General features: G+C 45.7%; 1 protein-coding gene across 3 annotated transcripts in view; it reads right to left on the bottom strand.

Annotated features, from left to right (window-relative positions):
- Window positions 1-27498, bottom strand: part of NXPH4 (neurexophilin 4) — a 120151-nt gene that overhangs the window by 33652 nt on the left and 59001 nt on the right. The window contains exon 1 of one of the 3 annotated variants that reach the window (XM_053287876.1): window positions 27003-27082. The exons of the other annotated variants lie outside the window; for them this stretch is intronic. The gene's annotated coding sequence lies outside the window, so the exon portion shown is untranslated. Of the gene's footprint in view, window positions 1-27002; window positions 27083-27498 lie in introns of those variants that run through there. 3 annotated transcript variants of the gene reach the window in all.

Below are 27498 nucleotides of genomic sequence, written 5' to 3'. Positions count from 1 at the left end.
CCCGAAAAAACAGCAACTTTCTTACGCCAGATATACGACGTCCTAGCTCTATATCACAGCGATTAAAGTCGAAACAAGGCATTGGCAAAGTGGACGGCACCCTGCTGTCTGCGTAGGGACTGCGGTGTCACGACGCAGGAAGTGTGGAAGCACACTCCCGAGATACGACGTGACCCCATTGCAGGGTCTAAGCTGGAAAGCGCCCGGGTCATATAGAACGGTTGTCTCTTGCAGCTCCTCCACCTAAGCTGCTTTCAGGCTGCACCCTGACTAACGGCCCGCCTGCTCAGTATCTGCTTGACTTTGGATTGTCAGTCCTGATTGCAACCTATGTACCTTCAAAACTCGGAAGTGTAGTCTAGCAGTCCTTGCTCCTGGTTCTTGCTTTTTCTAACCTGAAATAGAAACCTTAGCTCCCAGCGGCTTTAAAAACATACCCATAACTTCTGTCAAAAATTCGTCTGGCACCCAGGTCCAAATTTAGGTTGGTGCGTCTGGGAACTGTTCAAATAAATGAAAGAGTGTTTTCACATGTGAAGATGAAACATCACATCACCTCCTTTGGCAGGGCAAATGCATTTCCTACACATGGGGAAAACTAAACAAAAACAAACAAAAAACACAAGGAAAAGCAGTGGGGTTGGGGCAGAACACTGTGGCTAGAAAGTCCAGGGCCTGGTTAAAACCAGTGCCTTTTGAAAACGGCAAAAGGAGTGCAAATAATCTGCCTGATCCCTTTGGGCAGATAGCAAGATATTAAAATGTATATATTTATAGGGAAAGAGCTGAAGCATAACAAGCACTGAGGGGGAAACCCCTTCCGCTCACCAGCGCCACTCCAGCCAATAGGCGTCGGCACATTTTCTAGAGAAGTCTTTACCTGCTTGCAATGATTCTCAGGCTTAGGCTTGGAGGAGACGTCTCTTCCACAACTGGGAGTTGTGTCTCTTCCACAACTGGGAGCTAGAGAAGTCTTTACCTGCTTGCAAAGATTCTCAGGCTTAGGCTTTGAGGAGATGTCTCTTCCACAACTGGGAGCTCATGCCCTAACATAACAACATCACTGTTTAAAGAGGGCACTGTCACTTGATCTCAGAGATCAATCGTGATGGGACACAGGAGCCAGGAAGGCAGGCTCTAAAGAACGTCAAGCACAAGATGATGATGATGATGATGATGATGATAATTTTGGTTGAAGAGCGGTATATAAATATTCACAGTAGTAGTAGTACTTTCATCCATTTCTGACGGCTCTTACACTTGGGCTCCACTACAGCTCTATTCACATGTTATATATACACTTGTACGATGAGTGTATAGTGCCCACGGGTACAGATCTGTACACAGGTACAGCTATTCATATATTAAGTTATCCAGACCAAAGAAGAGTCAAAGCCAGCACTTTGGCTTGCATCCAGAAGAGAACAGAGGACCAATTCAGTCCCCCGGTGCCGAGTTATCTGTACAGCACTCCTGCTGATGATGACTCCTCCCCAGAGATGCCCTACTACCAGTTCCAGCTTTCTCAGCAGTCTCTACAGCCTGGCCTCTCCAGCACATGTCGTCATTCTGTGAAACAACGAATGAGGGAATTGAAGAACTAGCGTCCAGGTCAGCAACTAGTTTGGCAGGAAGGCCCCTCCCATGACGATGGGTCAAGGCTTCAATACTCACCCCTCAAGGGGCCTGCCAGCAATTCCCTTTTCTACAGCCACCACTTCCTCCATATCTCACCTTTGATTCTGGGTTGGCAAGTGGGGAGAGCAGGAGACACCTCCTCTCCAAGGAGGGGACTGGGCTTTACAGATGCCCTGGGTACCCTTAAAGGAGCCGTTCACTCTGGGTGGCATTTGGCTGTCTCCTTATCTATTTGGATTTCAAAATGTACCAAACACAAAATTAGTTTCAAACTTCTTGCCGTTTGTTGCCAAAGGCAGCATAACAAGCCCTCTCTATTCTCTACTTAGAAATCTGCCCGAGCTCTAAACCCCCACTGCTGCTGTTTTTTTAAGTGCTTGCTTTGTCTCTCATCCAGGAACACACCCAGAGGGGCTCTCATTCAAGAGACAGGTTGCCCTGTTTCGGCATGGCTTATTCCAGCAGTCCAGGTGTGTGAGCTGTTTCACACCACACTCTTCACTTCTGGCCCATATGGCCAACAGAAAACGGGCACAGAATCTGCAGGTGGAACCACTCCCCAAACTTCTGATAGCAGAAAGATTCCCATTCTGAACTAAAACTAAAGGCATGAAGAAGGCAAGAGGAGAAAGTGAGGCCAGCAGAAGAAAGCAGCAAAAGAGAAACATTTAAGAGACTTGAGAGATACGCAGGCAGCAGATCACTTTCTCTACCATGCAGTGTCCTCACCCCTGTGGAGAGGGGCTTTCTAAGGGCTAATGGTGCCCAGCTGGGGGGCAAACAAGCAACCCCTCAACAAAAGTAGTTGCCCCTCTCTACCTGCTCCCATTCCTGTTTCAAGAATCTAACATGTGGGATGCAGCCCGCCCACCCAGGAATCCACTTTGCCTCTTGCGTTCTCCACCCCAGATTTCTTTCCTGAGGCTGCCACTGATGGTGCCTTTCATTCCCTGGAACACTTTCTGCGCTCTCAGCACCAGTTACTATCTGAATGTGCTCTTAGCCTGTTTGAGTTCAATACCTATTCTTAGTTGATCTCACAGCCGAGCACCTCTTGACAATAAAGCTTTTTGGCTTTTTAACTTGTTGGCAAGTGAACTGATGACTTTGCCAAGGACATCTTCCTTGCCAAGTTCTCTTCGCCTATAATAATCTGCTTTGTTCGCAGTGAGTTACAGAATCATCCAGCTGGGCCAGAATGGGCCACTAAATAATCAAATCTGTCTCTGACACACAGACATCGTTTTATAGATTAACCACAGCCTGCAACTAGGGGCGCACAGGGCCAAGGAGTCTGAACAGCAGGCATCTGTCTCAGGCAAGGGCACCTAGTCCCACACTGCAGGGACTCAAACGACGTTTCCACACGTCACTCTGACTAGTGGGGAAACGGGAAGCGTATGAGGAAGCACTTCATTAAGTGTAGGGACGTGCATGAACTGAGGTGCACACCATGCTGGTCACGCATGCACAGACACCATGTGTGCGCTGGCACTGCGCACAGATACTTAGGACAGGTGCCGCTGCAGTAGGAAGCTGCAGGTGGCGGTAGAGAGCAGGTATTGTTGTTGTTGTTGTTGTTGTTTTTACATTTATATCCCGCTCTCCTCCAAGAAGCCCAGAGCAGTGTACTACATACTTGAGTTTCTCTTTCACAACAACCCTGTGAAGTAGATTAGGCTGAGAGAGACATGACTGGCCCAGAGTCACCCAGCTAGTTTCATGGCTGAATGGGGATTTGAACTAGGGTCTCCCCAGTCCTAGTCCAGCACTCTAACCACTACACCACGCTGAACCTGCTCTCCTTTTTCTTAAAGATCCTGCTTGCTGCTGCCTTCCCCGCAGCAATAGACCTATGTACAAACTTTGGTTTGTGCTCATACCCTACAGGTATGACCTGTATTTAATCTCTATCTTTTAAGGGGGTCGTCTTAAATTCAGAGCTGTCTTCTATTTGGGTAAATATGGTATCTGACCAAACCACATGCACAGGCACAGGGGGAGGGGGCAGACAGGTAGAAACCTAAGGAGAGATCCATCCTGGGGATGGACATACCATTGGTGGATCTGGACAGACAGAAAACCAAGCAGTGCAGAGCGGCAGACCAGACTGCCCTCTTCAGCCAGACATACAGCCATAGCGAAATGGTTAAGAGATTCAGGGCAGGGCAGGGCATGAAGTTCTCTTAAACAGGGGTGAGGGTGGGAGCAAATCATGCCTCTCAGGCGTCTTCCAACACAGTAGCAATGAAGGAGACCATCACAAAATCTAGGGGAGCTGCTCTCCCCTGGGCAATTTGAGCACTGGTTCAGGGTAGTGCTGTTTAGTCAATATTATTGATTACTCAATTTAAAAACTCATATGATTAATTAACCAAGGTTTCTTTAATCAGATAACAGCCGTATATGTTTTAAACACTGAGCATATAGAGCTGTTAAGACAGGAACAAGCTGATCAGGAAAGCTGTGGACCCTCTTTCCTGGGCGTTTTCCACACAGGGCTTTTAGTTTGCATCTCCTCCGGAATGGAAGGTGTGTGTTCACATATTGGCCAGGTTTACCCTGAAGTCCCTGCAAGCTATCGGGGAGCACTTCAACCACGATTTGGGATTTTTGATTGCACGTTAGAGAGTAGCCCGATTTATAACCAGGGTAAATAATCCATTTGGGGCCAGTTTTGGGAGGCAACTTCAAACTCACAGTAAAGCCTCGCAATAAATTCATGGTAAAACCTGCTGTGTTAAAAATGCCCTGGTGGGTTTTATGTGAAGACAAGCACTGGAAAAGGCTAAGTTGCACATTTGGCACTTCTGAGCCTTCCATGGGCTGGCCCACACACATGCATGTTCACCACATGATGACATCATCAAGAGAGGACTTGCATGAATCAATGAGCAATCACAGACCTAACTCCACAGATAGTTAGGAACATAGGAAGCTGCCATATACTGAGTCAGACCATTGGTTCAGTATTGTCTTCACAGACTGGCAGCGGCTTCTCCAGGGTTGCAGGCAGGAATCCCTCTCAGCCCTATCTTGGAGAAGCTGCCAGGGAGGGAACTTGGAGCCTTCTGCTCTTCCTAGAGCGGCTCCATCCCCTGAGGGGAATATCTTACAGTGCTCATGCATATAGTTTCCCTTTAATATGCAACCAGGGCAGACCCTACTTAGCTAAGGGGACAAGTCATGCTTGCTACCATGTTTTGTAACACCTCAAACATGTGGCTTTCCAAAAGAGTCCATTCACACATTCATCAGCTGCCAGCCATCACATGTAAAGCAATCAAACGTTTAAAAGCCACCAATGATGCTTTTCAACAGAAGAGTTTACAAAGCACTTTACACAGAAAAAACAAGCAGTTCTGAGTAAGAACTAAGCTGCCTACTTTCCTTGCGGATGCCATCTTGGATTGAGGTGCATGATGTCATCAAAAACCAGGCTGTTCCGGTGTCCCCATGTGGCACAACATCTGGACCAAATCTGGTACAAATCATCTTCAGAATGCCTGCACTGTTAGGGGGACGCACACCCATGGATGGCTACATAGACAGCAAGGTGACCTCCTAAAGGTACTTTCCATGTGAAAACTAGGCTAATCATAGGAAGGAGATGGTTCCTTGTCCCCAAAAGGCTCACGACCTAAACAGAGATACAAAGGAGACACCAGCAACTGGATCACTAGAGGGATGCAGTGCTGGGGCTGAATAGGGGCAGCTGCTCTCCTTCTGCTAAATGTCAAAGCAGCATTGCTTCAAAAAGATGCCTCTTTGCATATGGAAACCAACCCCAGCTCATCTTACATCCAGGATTGTGCATATTCTCCAAGACTACGGTAAGCAGTGTAAACTGACTGCACCCTGCATACACACAATACTGTGCTTGGAAAGAGATGGAATCGTCCAGATTTCCAGTCTAGTCTTTTCCAGAAGTACCAGGGAGACATAAAACCCAGACAGCGTACCAGATATATTTAGGGTTAAGCAATACGTAGCCTATTCATCACCCTCTTACCCCATGGAGCCTTTATCAATCTCAATTTATACTGCTCACTTCTCTGTCTCGTTACTCCCTGCCCCCAAAGCCAGCTACAGGCAACACTGCTCCTACTCTCCATCTTGGCCTCTTCTTTTTCCATCTATCAATGAAGACGCTGGCAACAATTGCGTTGAGGTCCCTCTATCCATCATGCAGGCGGACGCTCTGATGCGATGCCTCCCCAACCCCTCAAACAGCTTCCTCCTCCCTTCCAGCGGCTTTTCGCTGCTTGTTTCTCAGCTGCGCTCCAATGGCTTCTGATCATCGTGTGGGCCCGTGTTGGGCTCGTCAATCACTGTCATCTGCTGTCGCATCTGACTTGGCAGGGATTTTTTTTTTTAAACCAAAAAAAACCAATCTCTAGGACTGAACTACGGACAACCTGTCATCTTGGAAACTGATGTGTTTGAACTTTTCGGAAGCAGGAAGAGGGCAGAAGGGCTGAATCGCCAGTGGAGCAAGACTGGATGCTGGGTGGCTGAGTAGCTGTATCAATTGTAATTTGTTCTTTGAGTGACTAGGTACCCCTCACGCTGGCATAACAAGCCTCCTGCATCTAGGTCTAACTCTCTAGCAACAGGAAGCCAAGTTAAGCTTGTGGTCCATGCAGTTTGAAACTAGGCCTTCCCAACTAGCTTGCTTGCCCATCCATCGCCTGATAAACATGCAGTAATTTTATTTGTTTGCTTTTCTATTATACACAGCTTTGATTTTGGATAGTGGTCTCCTTGTGAAACTTAACTGGGTTCAAGAACCAGTCTCCAATGCTAAGCAGCAGACAATTTTTGCAGCAATGAAACAAATGAACACATGAAACTGAGTGATCCCCTGATCCTCTCCAAAGCATGCGTGTAAGACAACAGTCTTTTCTCCCTGATATTTGGAAATCACAGTTTTTCAACATTATCACAAGAATTAGCCCATGGGAGAGGGAAGCGCATGTTTCACACTTCTAAAGCAGGAGGGGCCAGTTCAGATGATATTAACGCATAATTAGATTCCTCTACCCATGTACAAATGATCATCCAAATGGAAAACTATATATTCTCTATCCTGGATTTAAATACTAGATGTAGTGCAGGATTTAGATAATGGCCATAGTCACTATCATGTGATTAGATGGACATCTGCATTGCAATGTGGTGTTTTCTCCCCTTAACATAGAGATTGCATTGCACACAGGACAGAGCCTAGGACTGCATCATCTAGTTATGTAGGCAGGACTTACTTTTGGCACATTTGAGGTGAAGAGTTGTGAGAGAGTTATTTTAATCTCTGCCATAGTAACTGAAACAGGTGGAATACAAGAAATGTATTCCAAGAAATGTAAGCATTTCTGCTTACAAGAAATGCTTGCTGGTTACAAATTTCACCCACTTTCTGGTATAAAATAAATGTGGAAATGTGTGCCCCTGTGTATTTGAGTTTCAAACATTATTATTATTATTTTTCTGTGACAAAAAACGAGGGCAGTTTTATCCACCGAGCCTTAAGGGTCACCCCTAGTCTCTTATCTTCACTCTCTCACCTTCCAGAGCCCCACCTACAGCCTCTTCAGTCACTTCCCTCCCCTGACAGTTCTCCCTGCTGGAAGCTGAGCATTTTGCCCAGGAAGATCTCAATCAGGTTGGGAGTGAAAGAGTGACAGATGTTGCAAGTGGCAAGAACCCAAGGTGGGGTGGTGTGTGGTGTGTGTGGGGAGTGGGGGAAGCCAGACCACCAGGCAGTAGGGATGTGCAAAAACCTGTTCGTAGGCCCTTTTAAGGGCCTCTGAACTGGTTCGAATGACTAGCCATTTGGCTGGTTTGAAGGCGGGGGGGGGGGACCTTTAAGGGCAGCAGAGGGTGCCCTTACCCCTCCTGCCGTGTTTCCCCCTCCAGTGCTCCATTTTAAAAGTGTCCATCCGGGCGGCAGCATACCTCCCTGCTACCCCATGTCCAGCCAGAAGTAACAGGAAATACCTGGTGCGTTTGTGCACGGCATGCTCACTTGTGTGCTGGGTACTTCCTGTTACTTCCAGCCAAAGAGGACATGGGACGGCAGGGAGGTACGCTGCTGCCCCAACGGACACGTTTAAAATGGAGCATCGGTGGGGGAGGGGGAGGGGTAAGGGCACCCTCCTCGCTCTTAAAGGTATGCCCCCCCCACCTTCGAGCCACCCCCCGCCGGTTCCATGCAAATCCCTACCAGACAGGTGCCTTAACACATAGGGATCATGCCTGGTCCCTTGCCTTCTCTTCCCCACCTTTCAGCACCCCACTTACAGCTGCAAAACTGTGTCTTTCCATTCTCTACTAGAAACCTGGGGTTGTGGGCTTCGAAACTGATCTTTTCCTATAAAAGGTTTTTCCCCAGTTTGGAGCGCACTATATTGCTCGCTTATTATCTAATCCAGGGTTTCTTAACCTTGGGCCCCCAGATGTTGTTGGACTACAACTCCCAGAATCCCCAGCCACAAAGGCCATGTCTGGGGATTCTGGGAGTTGTAGTCCAACAACATCTGGGAGCACAAGGTTAAGAAACCCCAATCTAATCTAAAGCTGTTTGGGCCTCACTCACAGACATGAAAATCCCAAACCAACACACAAAAGATAGAAATGTCTGTCTAGTGTATGTAGGTAGGTTCCAGACCTCGCAAAGACAACCAAAAAACAACACCCAAACCCCACAAAAATGCATTACCTTCCCAGAAAATGCAGGAAAACTCTCCCATTGAAAAACATGGATAATGAAACCTCATAGAGATAGGAAATGCTCGAATGACATAGGAGATTTTCACACCTGGCTTTTAGATTGCATCTCCTCTGGAATGGAGGTGTGCATTCACATATCAGGCAAATTTACCTCGATGTCCCTGTGAGCTATCAGGGAGCACTTCACACAAAATTTGGGTTTTTCATTGCGTGTTAGCGTGTAGCCCAATATATATCTAGGGCGGGGATCCACTTTTTGCATTGGTTTTTTAGGGTTGCCATATTCTGGCTTACCAAATCTGGGTGCCTAATTTGCATATTATGTAAATTGGGTTGAAAATAATTTTTGAGCAGAACACTGACTGCACGTTCTGCTCCATAACTCTGCTTCTACAAGGGCTAGAGCTTAGCTATTTTATTTTATTTTTAAATGAAAGATGAAATCTGGGCAAATCTGGGTGGGTTAAGCAATCTGGGTGAGATGCTTAAAATCCAGGTGAAACCCCAAATTCCGTGTGTGTGTGTGTGTGTTTGGCAACTCTATGGTTTTGGGGGGGAACTTCAGACTCACAGTAAAGCCTCACAGAAAACTTGTGAAAATAAGGCCTGCTGTCTGGGGAAGCTCAGAGAGAGATAAGAGGTTGATATTTGGAATAGTGTTTGCAAACTGCAAGCCCTTTTACTAATATATATACCTGGGATGCATCCTGAGTTCTCCAATCATGCTCATTTAATTTGTGTACTTCAAGCTAGCAGGCAGGTCAGCATGTCTCCATAGAAGAGAAAGGAGCCAAAGCTGATTTGGAAAAGAATTGCTTCTCAACAGCTGATCACTGTGCAGGACTCTTTGTATTTATATCTATGGGAAGGTGCTGTGTTTGAAGCAGGAAATACAACAAAGGAAGCCTGGGAACCATAGAGAGAGGGGAGTGATAGGCCTGCATCTGTGAAAGGAAGGTACAGTAGAATTCTAAACACATGCAGGACTGTCCTTAGGGCATGACCACCCTGGGCACCCCACTCCTTTAATCCCCATTAGAATTAACTGGAAGGGGGCCCCACACTGGCTGATTTGCCCTGGGCCCCACCCCCCAGTAGGGCTCTTTAAGGACAGCCCTGAACATACATTTTATTTATTTATTTAACTAACTAACTAACATATTTTTATACCACCCAAAATCTATGTCTCTGGGCTGTGTACATCAAGATAAAAACAAAAGTAAAAAATTAGTTAAAAACAAACAAACAAAAATTTAAAACACAACAATTTAAAATGTTTAAAACATTATTCTAAAAACAACATTAAAAACATTCAAAACAGTAAGTTAAAAGCCTGGGTGAACAGATGCATCTTTAAAGACTTTTTTTAAATTGTCAGAGATGGGAAGGCTCTTATTTCACTAGGGAGCACATTCCAAAGCCTAGGGGCAGCAACGGAGAAGGCCCATTCCTGAGTAGCCACCAGGCGAGCTGGTGGCAAATGCAGACGGACCTCTCCTGATGATCTCAATGGGTGGTGGGGTTCATAACAAAGAAGAGGTTCTCTTAAATACCCAGGGCCCAAACTATTTAGGGCTTAATAGGTTATAACCAACACCTTGTATTTTGCCCGGAAACATATCGGCAGCCAGTGTAACTCCTTCAATACAGGAGTAATAAGGTCTCTCCTAGACGACCCAGAGACCAGCCTGGCTGCTTGGAAGAATACACTCTACCTACATTGGCCTGTTCATAAGAACGGCCCTGCTGGATCAGGCCCAAGGCCTATCTAGTCCAGCATTCAGTTTCACACAGTGGTCCACCACCAGATGCCTCTGGGGGACATGCCCTCTCTCTTGCTGTTGCTCCCCTGCAACTGGTACTGAATGTATCATCTGAACTGGCCCAAGAAGATTCTACAACTATGACTTGCGAATGAACAGTTTCCTAGTTGGGACTCCGTGGGGGCCACAAAGAAGAATAGGCAACTTTAACTCTGGCTGCATTTAACTATCTGAACATGTGAGATGGAACTCTGGTGATTATAATTTCCTCTGGGGAAAATACCACAAGCCTGAGTTCCCAACTCAAAAGGTAGTGGATTAACCCACTTCACGCTGCCTATTTACCACATTTGAGGTCGGAAAAGAATTTCCCCTAGCTCTAATTTATGGCTAGGATTGGGTATTTGTTTCATTCATTACTTGCATCATTCATATTATGCTATCCATGAGCAAGCACATTACATCAATGCACTCACTCTCTGCTTCTGGTCTGGACTATGTTGATCATATATGTCTTACTTTGATGTAGGTCAGGTGGTTGGTCTAAATGACCTTCTGCCCTCTTCCAACTCTCCAATTCTAAATATTTGACTCAGGACAGCAACATCATTAGATAAGGCTGTCAGGCCTACCTTACTTCAAGGACTCATGCTCATTTTAAGAAGATGACCTTTATTTCAGAATATAACTTAAACAGGTCTAATTTCTGTATTCAGGCAGATGAATGAACTCTATAGAAAAGTCATTGGGTAGCAACCAGACTTCTGTAAACAGAAGTTATGCTTGCATGTGTAAGAGGATAACAAAGATGGTAGGGAATCTTGTCATTTTTCAAAAAGGCAGTCAAAGAGACAAAAGCAGCCCACTGTAGTCAGGAGTATTGTACAGGACTCCACTGTTCTTACAGATCTGAACAATGGAGAAGGCAGTACTGGACATAAATAAGTAGGCGAATAGTGAAGACAGGAAGAAGAACAATATAACTTGATCGTGTAGGTTATACAATGCCAGATTATAAACAAGACAATAGGGGATGCATTGCTACCACCAACCTGGGTCTCCCACATAGTGCCTAGTAAAAAGCAACATGTGTGGTGCAGGGTGAAGATGCTATACATCCCCACAAATATCCATACTGGGTCTTCTGCAGTTACTGAGTTTATTGGAAATCGGCAACCCAGAAAAGCAAACAACATGCAAGTTCACTAATACAAACATATTATTTATTTATTTAATTAATTTATTGTTAAATTTGTATATCGTCTTTCATTAAAACAATCCCAAGGCGGTTCACACACAAATTAAAAACAAGACTATAAAAATGACAATTGAAATATTAAGCTAAAATATTTTATTTATGTATTTATTTTTGCATTTTTATACTGCCTTTCGTTAAAAAGATAGCCCCAAGGCGGTTTACAAAAGTATAAAAACAAATCTAACTAAAAAGATTTAAAATACATGCATAAGAACTGTATAAAATACAAAGAAGCAGCAGCAGTAGAGACAATAATATAAAAGCCTGGGTAAAGAGCCAAGATTTCACATGCTTTCTAAAAACTGATGGAGACCGAGGAGCGATTAGCCACCAGGAGAGCATTCCAGAGTCTGGGGGCAGCAAAAGAGAAGGCCCTGTCCCGCATGCATGACAACCGAGCCTCCTTCATTGTCAGAACCCGGATCAGAGCCCCCTTAGATGACCTTGTCAAGCAGGCAGCAACCCTTGGGTGCAGGCGGTCCCTTGGGTAACCAGGGCCCAAACCATTCAAGACTTTAAAGGTCAAAACCAGCACCTTGAATTGGACCCAGAAACAAACTGGTAGCCAGTGCAGCTCTTTCAAAATGGATGTGATGTGATCCCAACAGGCAGCTCCAGATAAAATCCTAGCTGCCACATTTTGCACTAGCTGCAGTTTCCAAATATTCTTCAAGGGCAGCCCCACATAGAGCATGTTACAGTAATCCAGCCATGACATGACTAAAGCATGGGTAACTCTGGCCAAATCTGCCTTCTTGAGAAAGGGACGCAGCTGGTGCACTAGCTGAAGCCGTGCAAAGGCACCCCTGGCCACCGCCTCCACCTGAGCTTCCAAAAGCAGAGCCGGGTCCAGTAATACCCCCAAGATACATACTTGTTCCTTCAAGGGGAGTACAACCCCATCCAGAACCAGCTGAATCTCCTCATCCAGACTGGCTCTCCTACTGACCAACATTACCTCCATCTTGTCCGGATTCAGTCTCAGTTTATTAGCCCACATCCAACCCATCACGGCCTCCAGCCCGCAATTCAGGACATCCACTGCCTCCCTAGGATCAGGTGACAAGAAGAGATAGAGCTGAGTGTCATCCGCATATTGCTGACAACTCAGTCCAAGTCCCCAGATGACCTCTCCCAGTGGTCTCATGTAGATAGAAACAGCATGGGGGACAAAACCGAACCCTGTGGGATCCCACCGGCCAATGGCCACAGAGCTGAGCAATAGTCCCCCAGCACCACCTTCTGGACCCTCCCCCCGCAAAAGGACCAGAGCCACTCCAAAGCAGTACCTCCGATTCCCATACTTGAGAGGCGGTCCAGGATACCATGGCTGATGTTATCCAACACCTCCAAGAGGTCCAGCAGAACCAACAGGGACACACTCCCCCTGTCTAGTTCCCGGCGTAGGTCATCCACTAGAGCGACCAAGGCAGTTTCAGTCCCATATCCAGGGCATATCTTATGCAGATTTGAAAAAAAAATGCCTTTTGTCTACTATATCAATCAAGTTTGATTTGTAATGCATGAACATTCAACACTTGCTGAAGAGTGACAAGAGCTTATTTGAGTCATGCCAGGTTAAGCGCTTCTAACTGCATAACAGAGAAACGGAACCTACAAAACCATCAAAGAGTAAGTCAGAGGCAGCAAAAACTGAGAATGGGATCCATAGCCAGGGATTCATTCACGACTTCCCAGACCTCTTTAATTGCAGAAGCATTTGAGAACATTACTTTAAAAAAAGAAAAGAAAAGCCATAAAACTTGCTCAGAAAGAAAGAAAGTCAGGATTCTCAGGAACTTAACAGATGTCTTGGCTATATAGCATGATCATAGCCATACAGTAAACTAATGAGTCCAGTTTCTGTTCTGCCACAAGCTTTGTGACTCACCTCAGACAAGTCATTTGGATGCCATTCTGAGCCTGAGGAAGGTGGGGGTTGGGGATGAAAGGCCTACTGCAAAGGAAGTGCAGTACTCCAGTAACCTAGCAATTGGATCACCAGAAAAGTACTCCAGAGGAAGATTCTGGCTTTTCTTGAGAAGATTCCAGCCAGGTGGGAAGTTCAAGCAGTGGCCTGTTTTTCAACCCCAGTCCCCAGCCATGCTCTTAACCACTGATAACAATTCCTGCTCCTGGCTCAACTGCTTCATCCCCTCAAACATTCCAGGTGCCATTGAGTGATTACCTCTTGTCTGACATGTCATGATCTCCTGCTCACAAGCTTTCTGGTGGTGAGACCTACTGCAGCTAAAGGGAACATTTCAAGGGGTGCTGCTGGAGAAAGAGGTAGTATGTACGCAAAGGAGTGTGATGGCCAGGATCCCTAAATTCCCTTGTTACCTGGGCAAAGAGGAGCCTTCTACAGTGGTGGCTTTCTTAAATTTAGCAGGGGGAGAACAAGTGTCCCTATTCCTCCTAGCACAGTGTCCCTCCCAGCAGCAGTTGCTGGCACTTCCATTCTCTTGTGTTTCTTTTTAGATTCTGAGCCCCTGTGGCATTATAAAAGGCATTATCATTCCTTTTGCTATTTAAACTTAGAGAACTTTTGTTGAAAAGTTAAAGGTATTCTAAATAAATAATTAAATACATAATAATGGGAACTTTTCAGGGGATGCTGATAGTAGTGGTATTTGGGCAAAGAAGGGTGATAAGCAGGATTCCAAATTCTGTTTCCAACTTGGCCAGTGTTGCTGACTGATACTACTACTTCTTAGCATTTATAGAGCACTTTTTGAATGCTAGTCAAAATGCTCCATAGGCACTATTTTTAACAATCTTTACATGCCTGTAAGGCAGCCAGCATTGTATAATGTAAACCGCCCACAGACGTAAGTTTTGGGTGGTATAAAAACGTTTTAATAAAATAAATAAATAAACAAACAAACAAATAATGCGAGTACTACAGAGGGGATGGTGGCTTGCCTAAGGCCACTGAATGAGCTCATACCCATTACACCACATCAGCACTTGTGAGTAAAGCAGGGGTACTTCAAGACAGGGTGTTTAGTCTGTGATTGTCACACTTGTTCACTCGCTCTTTATGGGGGTTCACACAGTATCATCATCCATCTGTTATCAAACTGCACTTTCCCAGCACTTAAGTTGTCATGCTGATTAACAGTGAAAATCTGGCTTGTTTTGAGGAAAGCAGTACAACTGTGCAGCAATCACACATGTGGATTGTTGCCAGCACTACTGTTCCATTCTTTTGTTGAGAGGCACATGCCCAAAACAACAGACCCCACCAGAACAAAAAAACAAGTAAATGGGGAAGATAAACAGGAGTAAATGGGAAGGATCAGTCTATGGTGTCCCCAAAACATCCAATACCTACTGCAATGTGGAAGCAGCAACACATTTCCACTTGCAAAGCCAACCAAAGAGTGACACTAGGTCTGGAAGTGTCCCAAATTTGCCAAAAACACCTATTCCATTCTTACTTTCCATTCAGAAATCCCACTCCTGGTTTGGAACAAGGAGTACCATTTTCTTTACCAAAAGCAGAACTATATACTGCACTCAGACTCATCAAAAGCCCAACAGCTGCTTTTCCAAAGGAAAGCAACTTCAGCAAGGGAATTTAGAGCAGAGAGGTGACCAAGGGAGAGAGTCCCTTTCCCTACCTATTTCTGTGTTCCCAAAACACGCCTCCAGCAGCTCCACCCACCCTGTCTGCCGAGTTCAAAACACATATTTGGAGAGGCATATTTAGAAAACCTTGCAGGGTGGATGGGAAGGGTGACTGGAAAAAAGGCCAGCCAGAGCAGTGAATCGTGCAGAGACCCCGCAGGAAGACTCTGAAAGTGGATGCTTTGGCCCACGGGAGCCTTTCCTAATTCACACAATTTATTTCTTGCAGCAGCTACTAGCAGTTCTCCTGTGCCATGCTAATGTGCTCTGACACACAGCTTGGGAATGACTCATATACCTAGCGGTAGGCAACTGGCAGACCATGCATCAAATCCAGTCCAAGAATGACTGCCATTTGGCCCACCCTTCACCTATGCGGTTCAAGCAGGAGTTTGTTTAGCCCTAGCAAAGCTGGCTTCAGCTAGGAGGCAAAACTGCCAAAGAAACACAGGCTGTGCCACCCATATGTTTCCTGCCATCTCCCTTTACCTCCCACAAGCGGGAAAATGCCAGTTTGGCGCTCTCAGCATTAGCTAGTTATGAGCTCACTGGCAGGAGGTTTGAATAATGGGAAGAAGGAAAGGACACGACTCTCTCACTGAGCCGCTTTGGCTACACTGCCCCCTAGCTCTCCCACTGCTCCACCTAGCAGCTCACCATTTCTTGGATCTGACCCTCCCATCCCTTCAGTACCCTCACTGTCTGCTCTCAGTTCAGATGAATCACTGCTGGGCTGGGGTCACCTCACACAAACGCCTGATGTGGTGAAATTGGAGAACCAGCTAGGAGTTGTCATTCCCCAGGTAGAGTGACAGATCCTGCGACCTCTCTGCTTCTGGGGATAATTTCTCTGATTGCCGAGTGCCCTGCTGTGTGTGTGTGTGTTGCAGTTTGAAAAGTAAATGGGAATAAGGCAGTAGAATGCCAAAGTGACAGAATGGACCATACTACTTCTGGCTTGAGGTGAACAAAACGACTTTTGAATGCTTCCCATATATAAATAAAGCTCCCTGTAAATAGAAAACTAGCACATTGGAGGAGAAAATTTGCCCACTATGCTAGTCTCCTATTTGCATGGAGCAGGAAAGCATTCAAAAATGAGATTCACCACTCCTACACCTCCCAGTCTAAAGTGGCACCGTCAATTTTATCTCCTCTGCATTCTACCACTTCATTCGCTTGCGTGTGTAGACCCAGCTTAGAGGATGGTCTCCCAAGCCCTGACCCCTCTTGACTGAAAACTTTTCGAAGGGAAATGAGAGGAGAGAGAGACCAGCCTCCCTCCTCTCAATGGTCTCCTTTCCTCTGAGCTGGTTGCTAGAAAGGTCTGGCTGGCTCACATGTTTTTAAACAAACTGCTCTGTTCCTTTTCCGTTTGGCCATCAGAAACAAGCCCATATAACTGGTACTTTTCTGCTGCTCCTGCTGTTCTGATTAGTTGTAGATGTTTTTATATTGATTTTGTTGCTTATGTTCTTATGTTATTTTGAGATCGATTTTAATGTGTTTCGTATGATTGTTGTACAGCGCTTTGGGAGTGTCAGCTGAAAAGCAGTAGCAGAATCCAGTTAATAAATTCAATTACATGAAGAAATTATGGCATAGTCCCTCTCCACCCCTTGGCAGTGGTGACTAGGAGTTGCAGAGGGCACTGCTGCTCTTTAGAATGGTTGTACTCCCCTCTGCTCTCCAGGAGACCGGGCTAGGCATAGTGTGTCTGCCTGTCTGCAACACCTTTATTATTGGCTTCTCAGGAATCTTGGCTTTCCTTTTTGGTGGAAAAGCCATGATGGAAGGTTTGTCATGCTGTTCCGCTCCCTCAGTTTCCCTTTGCTGCTTCCTTCCTTGTTCAAAAATCAAATAAAATTTCAGAAGATTTGAGAAACTGAATGATGGAAGCAGAATGAATCATTCAAATGTATGCATCTATATTTAATCTTCATGATTCCTTATGATTACAGAAGCAGGGCTGCCTAAAGTGGCTAATTTTAAAGAGAGAGAGAGAGAGAGAGAGAGAGAGAGAGAGAGAGAGAGAGAGAGAGAGAGAGAGAGAGAGATACTAGAATTCAAGCCTGATCCTAGAGTTGCGAGAGCAAGCTCTTGTTACTCAAGTGAGAAGAATGTACTCTGCTTGTGACCAAAGGCACAGTTTTCTTTAGTATTACTTTATAACCAGCAAAATATCCATCATTATGATGAGGGTGGTAGTAGAAAAAGGGCCCATATATTTGTTGTGAGGATAAAGTGGGGGAGGGAGGAGTGGGAGAACCATGTGTACCACTCCAAGATGTTTAGACATGTTGCGCCTCAAATGTTCACGCATCCATCATCTTGAATTGGGGTCCCTATGTGTCCCTACATCTGTAGCAAATTTGGTTCAAATTGGTTAGGTGGTTTGCAAGTTAGCCCACTTGCGCCTCAAACATTTGTGTGTGCACATTCTTGAATCAGGGATGACATCATCAAACTATACTGTTAAGGTGTCCCTATGTATCACTCACTACAACTGTACCAAATTTGGTTCAAACCAGGTAGACAGTCCAAAAATTAACCCACTGTGCCTCAAATGTTTATGCATCCACCATCTTGAATTGGGGTGGATGATGTCACAAACTGTGCCACTGAGGTGTCCCTATGTGTCGCTACAACTTTACCCAATTTCCAGGCATTGCAAAGTTGATGTGTGTCACACACACACACACACACACACACACACACACACACACACACACACACACACACCAGGTGATATCATAAGCTTGCTTTCCTCAAGGAAAGCAGGCTAGAAAATGGGGAGAACATATAAGGGACCCCAAGATGTTTCTTTCTGTTCAAAGAACGCACATTGCTGCATTATAGTCTTCTTTGCATTATAGGTTGGGCTGTCTGGTGTCAGAGGTGGAGGTGGAGGTTTTGCCCTTTCCACATCAGCATCTCTAGGTGAAGTACTTTGCCTTTTCCCATAAGAGCGAAAGTCATTTGGGAGAAAATAAAGGGGCAAACTCAGGTATAATACTGGGAGTGAAATAAATTAACATGCCTCCTGCCCAGTAGCATACGGAGGGCGGCAGCAGCCCCTGTCCAGCCTGCTGGTGGCTGCCCACGCCACCCTCACCACGCCCCCTGCATCTGATGTCAGGCGCAGAGGGCGTGGCCATGCTAGCAAACAGGGCTGTGCGCCCTGTTTGGAAGGAAATTCTGGCCAACGCTGCCTTCACAGGATGGCTTCTCCCTCCTTGCAAAAGCAGAGAGGAGTGTTCCCAGCCAGCCTGGGAAACCAGTGCTGGCTGGAATTTCCTTCCAAATGGGGGGTGCAGACCAGTTTGCTAGTGTGGCCATGCCCCCTGCATCTGACATCAGATGCAGGAGTGTGGCAGAGGTGTGAGGTGAGGCCTGAGCGTGGTGGCTCAGGTTCTTTGAACCCCCCTGCACAATGGTGGCTCCACCCCTGCTCCTGCCCATTTCTTGAGGAAGGAACAGATTTTTCACCCTCCCTCAGACATCCTACCAACTGCAACCAGTTTACATTTCCCACAAAACTCTGAGAATGGAGTCCATTCCTATCTACATACTCTTGCCCTGGATTTAATTTCTTGGTCACACCAAGAAAAGCTTCTGGTCTCACAGATTCTGTTAGTTTAGAGTTAGCCTAAAAATGCTACAAGAAAAAGGGAATAAAAACCAGTTGGAACTAGGAGGCTGCAGTATGAAGTGGCCAAGACAAGCACAAAAAGACCTGTCCTCCTCCCTTTCCTCTATCCTTTCACTCTCTCTCCACACTGTTTCTCTCTCGGCTGCATTGGGCCTTATCTATATTTCAATGCATCTTCAAAGGCAGGTGTCTAAAGAGAAAGACAGTGTGGGAGATGGGGAGATAAAAAGGGGGGATGCAGGCTAGGTTAATAGCTAATTGAAGAGCAGGGAGGAGTACCTAACTATGTTGGAGAGGGCGGTGGAGGAGGAAAATGTGGGGCAGGGAGACTAATCAGCAGAGGGGAAGGCCAAGTCCAGAGGAAAGGGAAAGTGCCAGCTAAGAAGGGAAGGCAGGAAAGTAGCTGCCAAACAGTATGACACGTGTGTGAGCCGCCCTTAGGACTGGAATGTCTAGGCTGAAAAGACAACTGACTGATTTAGCCTCCCTGCCTTAATTCTCCATAGGGAAGGAGGAAAGATCCTCAGAGCTAGCTTGGCCTTTTCAAGATTTGACCTCAAGTAAAGGGTTTTGAAACTTAATTATGACAAAAGGATAATACTGCTTAGAATGAGGACTGAAACATTTAATTGATTGATTGGTTAATCAATGAAATGCCTCTTTAAAAACAGACCGGAAAGGCATTCCCCAATTAATTGGGAAACACATTTTTCAAAATTATTTTTAACCTACTTTCCAAAGGGAAGAAGGCTTATGAGATCACTATGTCTGTGTGTATCCTCCTGTAATAACCTTTGTGTTTACAGTACTATGAAAACCAAATTCATAGCGGATAGAAGGGGGTTCTAAGGGACCCCAATGGGGCTTTGTTTTTTGTTATTCTGCCATGTTGTTTCAAGATGGTAGCTATTCACCATAGACAATACCCCTTTCTAACTTGTGCTGAGAAGTTGGAGAAGGTGCTTGGAGAAGGAGGCGGCAGTGGGTCGGTCTGGCCCGGCCGCCGAGAGCAGGAGGCGGCAATGGGAATCGGGATGGCACACGGGATTTTGGTGTGTGGCAGCTCTCCTGAGAGTTTGTGAGCAGAAAAGCCATGATTGGGCAGTGGAGATTCCATATGCAGACAGGGAGGAGCCTGTAAGCAGGCCACTCCTCCAGTTTGGAGATACCTTTTTGCAAATTCTCACAATCTGTTGTGGATTTCACTACCCTAAATAGCTTAGTCTCATCTGCAAATTTGGCCACTTTGCTGCTTACTCCAACTTCTAGATCGTTTATGAACAAGTTAAAGAGCACTGGTTCCAGAACTGATCCCTGGGAACCCCACTTCCTACTTCCCTCCACTGTGAAAACTGTCCATTTATGTCTACCCTCTGTTTCCTGTCCTTCAACCAGTTACCGAACCACACATGAACCTGTCCCCTAATCCCATGACAGCTATGTTTACTCAGGAGCGTTTGGTAAGGAACTCTGTCAAAAGCTTTTTGGAAGCCCAAGTATATTATATCAACCAGATCAACTTTATCCACATGCCTACTGACACTCCTCAAAGAACGCCAAAATGTCCGTGCAGCAAGACTTGCCCTTGCAGAAGCCATGCTGGCTCTCCTTCAGCAACGCCTTTTCTTCTATGTTTTAACAGTTTTGTCCTTAAGTACGCCTTCCATCAATTTACCTGGCACCAAAGTTAAGCTGTAATTTCTTGGATCCCCCTTGGATCCCTTTTTGAAAATCAGTTACATTGTCTACTTTCCAGTCCTCTGGGACAGAGCCTGATTGTAGAGACACGCTCCATATTTTTGCTAAGAGACCAGCAATTTCACATTTGAGTTCCCTCAAAAACTCTTGGGTGGGTGCCATCTGGCCCCAGAGATTTGTTAGTTTTTCAAGACAGTTTAGAACATCTTCCCTTGTCACTTCAAATTGGCCGAGCTCTTCAGCCGCTAAACCCAAGAAGCTTAGTTCTGGAGAGGGTATATGGTCAGTATCCGCAACTGTGGAGACAGATACAAATAACTCATTTAGCTTCTCTGCAGTCTCATCCTCCATAATTATCTCTTTCACACCCTCATCATCTAAGGGGCCAACCGCCTCCCTGGCAGGTTTTCTACTTCTGATATATTTAAAGAACTTTTTGTTATTCACTTTGACACTTCTAGTTATATGCTCCCCAAACACTCTTTTTGCATCCCTTATTGTCTCCTAATAGCACAGCGGGGAAGTAACTTGCCTAGGGAGCAAGAAGCTACTGGATCAAATCCCCACTGGTATATTTCCCAGGTTATAGGAAACCCCTATATCGGGCAGTAGAGATATAGGAAGATGCTGAAAGGCATCATCTCATACTGTGCAGGAGGTGGCAATGGTAAATGGTATTCTACCAAAGAAAACCAGATGGCTCTTTGGTCGCCAGGAGTCGACACCGACTCGACGGCACAACTTTACCTTTACCTTTATTGTCTCCTTGAATTTTCTTTGCAAGAGTTTATGTTCCTTTCTGTTCTCTTCATTTGGGCAGGACTTCTGTTTTCTGAAGCAAGTCTTCTTCCCTTTTATAGCTTCTCCACTTATTAGCCATGCTGGTGTCCTCCTGCACTTGGTGGCACCTTTCCTCCTCCTTGGTATACATTCTAATTGAGCTTCTATCATTGTGGTTTTAAATAAGTTCCATGCTTTCTGGAGTGATTTGGCCCTCCTGACTTTCCCTTTCAACTTCTTTTTTACCAGTCCCATTTTTGAGAAGTTTCTTCTTCTGAATTCCAACACATCTGTGTTGGACTTCCTTGGCAATTCTCCACTTGCATATATGCTGAATTGGATCACATTATGGTCACTGCTACCCAATGGTTATGCAACTCAGACATCTTGCACCAGTTGAGTGGGCACCACTCAGGATTATGTCCAAGGTCACCATCCCTCTGGTTGGTTCTGCGACTAAGGCACAGTCATTTAGCATGTCTAGAAATTTGGCCTCTTTCATTACCTGAATATGAATTTACCCAGTCTATGTATGGTTAGTTGAAGTCACCCATTATTACTACCCTGTTTCTCTTTTGACACCTTTATTTGCTTCTCCAATTCCAGGTCACTCTCAGCGTTGTGATCCGGAGGGCAATAGCACGTCCCTAGTAATGATTCTGTGGAGGAGACTGGTCCACGTAGGTTTTCTAGCTTGTTGGAATCTATCCCTTCTTTAATATACAGTGCTACTCCACCCCCATTCCTCCCCTCACTGTTCCTTCTGTAGAGTTTGTATCCAGGAATAACAGTGTCCCATTGGTTATTCCTGAATACAAACTCTCTTCAGAGTTTCCACTGAGACCTTTAGTCTCCCTGATAGCAGACACACTGTCAGGCTGGGAGTAGAATGCCTCTATCACATCCCTGAGGGTCTCTTCTATGTACTTCTCTGCCTCCCTGAGCTTCTCCAGGTCAGCCACCTTGACTCTGAGGGAACCAACTTCTTCCTTGAGAGCCAAGCGCATACCCAGGACTTCTGTGCCTCAGGCAGGTAGTCCTACATGTGACAGTGCAATACACTGGGAAGCACCCACCCCCTGCTGGCTTTCTACCTTCATAACTGGTTTGATTGGCTATTTAGAGCGTACAGGGCTTGTTCATTTGAAGCTATGTACTGGGTGTAATTGTCAGCCAATTAAAGATTTTAAGCTTGTCCTCCAAGAAAATTACAAACATCGGGTAGTACTCACCTTATTCTTACGCTGGGTATCTTTTCTGTGATGAAGCACTTGTGTGCGTCTCCACAGAGTTCCCCACCAATCTCCTGCTAAACTCATGCAAAACTCCTTCAATATATCCTAGCAAAGTTCCTCTGGTCTGGGCCTTGTATTCAAGATCAGCAGGCAAACTGACTTTCCTCAGGAATGTGACTCCTACCAAAAGATGGAATGTCACTCACCTGGAATCCTCTACTCAGACTAATTCCTCTGGTAAACATACACACACTTCCAGCCAGCCAGAAATCAAATCCTAAAAATGTACCAGCCCTAACAAACTTAGCTTCTCCTTTCCCTTTTGTTTTCCTGGTGATTTATTTTATTATTATTATTATTTCCTTGCTGTGTTTCCTTGCTTGATACAGTATCTTCTTTAGGAGAGACATACAAGCTTGTTGCCTCCTCTTCCTTCAAGAGCAGCAGGCAAACTGACTCTCATATACGATAGCATATATTCCATATATGATAAATCTGAATGTAGTAGGCAAGCTCCAGCATCATGTCTCAATTCAGTACAAATCAACAATCTGTGTACCTGGTAAGAAAATAAGCACTGTAACTATAAAAAGTGAAGAGGCTCCCATTCAAACCATGAAGCTCACCTTAGGTCACTCGTTATCTCTCGGCTTAACCCACCTAGCAAAGTTGTTTTGAGGATAAAAAGTGGTTTGTGCTCACATGTGTTATTGATGCCAACCTGAGTTCCGTGAAGAAAGGGCAGAATAAAACTGTAATAGACAAACAGTCATAGTTGAGTGGTATTGATAAGCAGGGTCAAGCAGGGGGATTGGAATTAGCAGACTTTCTTCCTAGCCCTGGGGAAGCAAGTTATGCCTACTTGTGCAGAAAGTGTGGCTCACAAGGTACCTGCAGAACTCATCTAAATGCAGCCCACCAGGGATACAATAGATCTGCCTGCCTGGGGCTGTAAGAACAGGGAGGTTGTTGTGCATATGGCAAAGCCAATACATGGTCAGTGGGGTCCCTTTCAGCTTGGTCAGTCCCAGGTTGTACAGATCTGGTATAGCAGGTTGGAGGAGCCTTGGGTTATAGACTTCTCTGCTGCATCAGGGAAGAAACAGGAATGCATATGGATGGACAAGACGACAGCTGTCACGTGAACAAATAATAAAGCACATGAGTTGGGATGAGGGAGATAATCTGCCACCATCTCCTCTTGCTGTTATTAAAACTCCAGCTTATGCATATTTATGGAGCCGTTCCAATACCTGGTATAGGCGACCACATCGGCAGCACAGGAAATTACCAGGAAATTAGTGTTGCGGATGATATGCCATCTGGGCCGAGGCTATCCAACACCTTCCTCTCAGCCACTGAAAATTCATGGCAGGAGGGGGAGAGGGAGGGAGAGAGAGAGAGAACGAACACGAACCTTCTCATTCTGGGATTGCACAACTAGGAAGAGCAAAAGATGGTAAACCTGTTTCTGACACACAAACTGCTAAACGAGATCTCCATTAAGAGCAGCAGCACTTTTACATGGCAGCCATGTTTGCTCTAGGGCTCACCCTGTATGTCCCTACAGTGAACACAATAATGCTGGTGTGCATCCCATGTGTGTTTTCAGACACTTGTCTCTCTTTCAAGCAGAACAGCATTCACTTCACAATATGTGGCAGACACAGGCATCTACAAATCCACTTGCCAGTGTGCCCCTGGCCCTCTGTGAGCAGGACACCCAGCACCACACAGATTTCCTCCCCAGAGGTCTCATTTCCAATGCCAGAGATGGTAAGAAGCAGCAGGAATTCCTTTTAAGCAGTAGGAAGGAGCTCCCACCACTATTTCTTACCCTCTTCATATCCGAGTGCAAACGAAAGAAGATTCACTTCTCTCTTAAGCCCTCTGCCCGAGTGCCAGAAAGTTTTTTGGGGGAAAGAAGAGCTGGCTAGTGAGTTAAACCTAAATTTATGGGGGGCAAGTAATTTATGGGCATAAAGGATCCAAACATATTTGGCACAGTGTAAATCAGCCCTTGCATGCAAAACCTCAAACGTGGAAAAGGAGCTCAAGTAGCAGTGGAGGGGGATCGCCAGCGGCCTGTGTGCGGCCGCCCCGCTGACCCCACCCCCTGCATCTGACGTCAGATGCGGTCCTATCCACGCCCCCTGCGTCTGACGTCATCAGATACGGGGGGCGGGGTCTGGCTCCCGAACGGAGCCTTGAGGCTCCATTCCAGAGTTGGAGTTTAACTCCTGAAGGGGCCGCGCGGCCCCTTCAGCGAGTTAAACTAAGGCTGCCGCTGCTTTCGCAGAACAGCCAGGAGCGGCTCTTCCCTTTTAACTCCTGAACGGGTCGCACAGCCCCTTCATGAGCTACTTAGGCTGGTGCTGCGTTTGCTAAACTTAGCACCCCCACGTCTGACTTCAGATGTGGGGGGCGTGTCAGGGCCGCGAAGCGCGGCCCATGATTGGGCACTGCCCGGGTTCTTTGAACCCATTCGCCCAATGATAGCTCCGCCCCTGAGTTCAAGGACTCTCTTCTTTAAATTGAGAGGGACCAAGAATTGGAGCTATGGGATTCTGTCCACTGTTGTAAAAAGGAAAATAACTGTTAGAACTTAGAAAACTTAGAAAAAGCCAAGATCTGGAATTCCTGAGATGCATTAGTCCCAGATCTTTCACACTTAGATCAGGGGAGCTCCAGTAGCCTTCCACGAGTTAAGGAAAATTAACTTGCATAGTAAATGCAAGTGTAAAGTGATGCCCAGTGGGCAATTCCACACACTCCCAACCCCACTTCAGACAGACACTGATGGGGCCTGAGCTGACAGTGACTCTCCAGGAAAGAGATCTTGGGATCATGGCGGATAGTTCAATTAAAACATCTACTCTGTGCAATCACAGTGCAGAAAGGAAAATTCAATGTTAGGGATTATTTGAGGAAAGAACTAATTTTTAAAAACCCTGCCAATATCGTAATACTTTTAGACACATGTATGGTGCAGCCATATTGGAATATTGTTTGGAGTTTTGATTTCTCCACCTCAAAAAGGATATTGTAGAGTTGGAAACTGTGCAGAAAGGGGCAGCCAAAATGTGCAGGGGGTTGGTACACCTACCCTGCAAGCAAAGTGTAAAGTATTTAAGGCTTTTAAGCTCAAAAAACAACTACTGGACATGACATTAGTGCATAAACTTATAAATGGTATGCAACAGTGGATCAGGAATCTTAGACAGGCATATTAATCCATTAGCAAAAACATCCAAAGTAGGGCAATACCTTCATTAGAACCAACTAAAACATCATAAAGTAGCAAGCCAGCTTTTCTCCAGAACCAGTTTTCACCCTCGAGGATTAATATCAGAATTTGAGGTCTCTCAATGAAGCTGATTGGCAACAGACTTGGAACAAATACAAGAAAGTGTCTCTCTCTCTCTCTCTCTCTCTCTCTCTCTCTCTCACACACACACACACACACACACACACACACTCTCTCTCTCTCTCTCTCTCATGATTAACTTGTGGAATTCACTGCTACATTATACAGTGATGGTCACTAGCCGAGATGGCTTTAAAAGAAGAGTAGACCTATCCTTAATTAAAGGGTCTATCAATGGTTATTAGCCACAATAGTTGAATGGAGCCTCCATGTTCAGGAAGAGTATACCTCCGAATAGCAATTGCTGAGGGAATTGCCCTCCCGCCGCCCCCACCATCCCCTGGCATCACTTGTGTGCTGGTCTAGGCAGGGTTGATATGTCTGTTGTACTTAGCAACTTTAAAGGTGTTCATTCTCACCCTAGAATGGCAAAATATCTTGCCAGGGTATGCCAGAGTCAAGTGTACAATCCCCCACTCTCCATTTTAGAAACGCATGAATGATGGAAATGGAGACACAGATTGAAGGAGTGGGGGAGAATCAGGACTGACAATCTATGCGTCACCTTTGTTTCTGCACAAGCAGATCAAGTATCCTCGGATTCTGTGAAACTGTGATCTATGTATTTAATACCATGCCCACATTACAATGGTATGCATCCGTGGTGGACCTTTCCTTTCCTTACAAGTATTTTCAAGGCAACTGCACTGCTCTTGCACAGGCACTACAACCTTCTTTTGCAAGGGGTTTTTGTTTTGTTTTGTGGTGTGTGTGTGTAATTTTCTGACTGAAGGTTCGCTCAATGACTGTTGGCGTCTGGTAACTAACGTCTGTGTGGGTGGAACCAGAAACAAACTATTTGATAGTTCAGAACACAGCCAGTGAAAATGAGTTTTGCAGAGGGCTGGCAAAGAGCAGCTTTGGAGAAAGCTGTAAGCATAGTGTGCTGCTGCTTTCTTGGGGGAAGCAAATGTTGCTTGAAACTACACCTGTGTGTCTGAGTGCCTGTCTGCTCCCTGCCCCACAAATGAACAGGTATCACAAGAACACGTAAGTTTCCAGTACACTTCCCTCATAACCTTGAACAAAATGGCGGGGGCAGGCGTAGCTCAGTAGTAGAGCAGATGCTTTGCATGCAGAGAAGTCCAGGTTCAAACCCCAGTATCTCCAGGAGGCTTTACAGACAGCGCTGTTACCTTGAATCTCCTCCAGGAGAGAGTGTGTGCATTCACACACCAGTCAAACTTACCCCAAAGTCCTTTCGAGATCCTTGGACCCACTCCACACAGAAGTCAGGCTTTGTCTTGCGAACTCTAGCTTATCTCAGTGTATTTCCGGGTTTTAAAAATGCTGGGTTTAAGCTACTTTTTCTGAAAACACCAGAGCAAATAAGGAGAGGCACTGAGTAGAATCATTAGCATGATTAAGAGGGATACTCTCTTTACAAATGCAGATGCAGCTCTTTAGTCATCTCTCCACCCCCCCCCATTGGCTAGAAGGAAAACACGGAGGCATGCCATGTGAACTTGCATCAAAACAAAACCCGAGAGCAGAGGGGAGGGGCTGCTTCCCTCAGTGCCCCACGTGTGATTCAAAGTGCCTTCGCTCAACGTTTACCCCGCAGCATGAAGCCTTGTGCGAATAACCCCCAGGTAGGCCCTCTTTGGTGTTCTGGAGAACTGCTGCGAGTCAGTGTAAACAATACTAAGCTAAATGGATCAGTGATCTAACTCAGGACCAGACAG

Source organism: Hemicordylus capensis, chromosome 2 (assembly GCF_027244095.1).
Source record: "Hemicordylus capensis ecotype Gifberg chromosome 2, rHemCap1.1.pri, whole genome shotgun sequence".
In the NCBI taxonomy this organism is placed as follows: Eukaryota; Metazoa; Chordata; class Lepidosauria; order Squamata; family Cordylidae; genus Hemicordylus; species Hemicordylus capensis.
The sequence above is the reverse complement of the archived record's forward strand: the minus strand, read 5'-3'. Positions and strand labels throughout refer to the sequence as shown.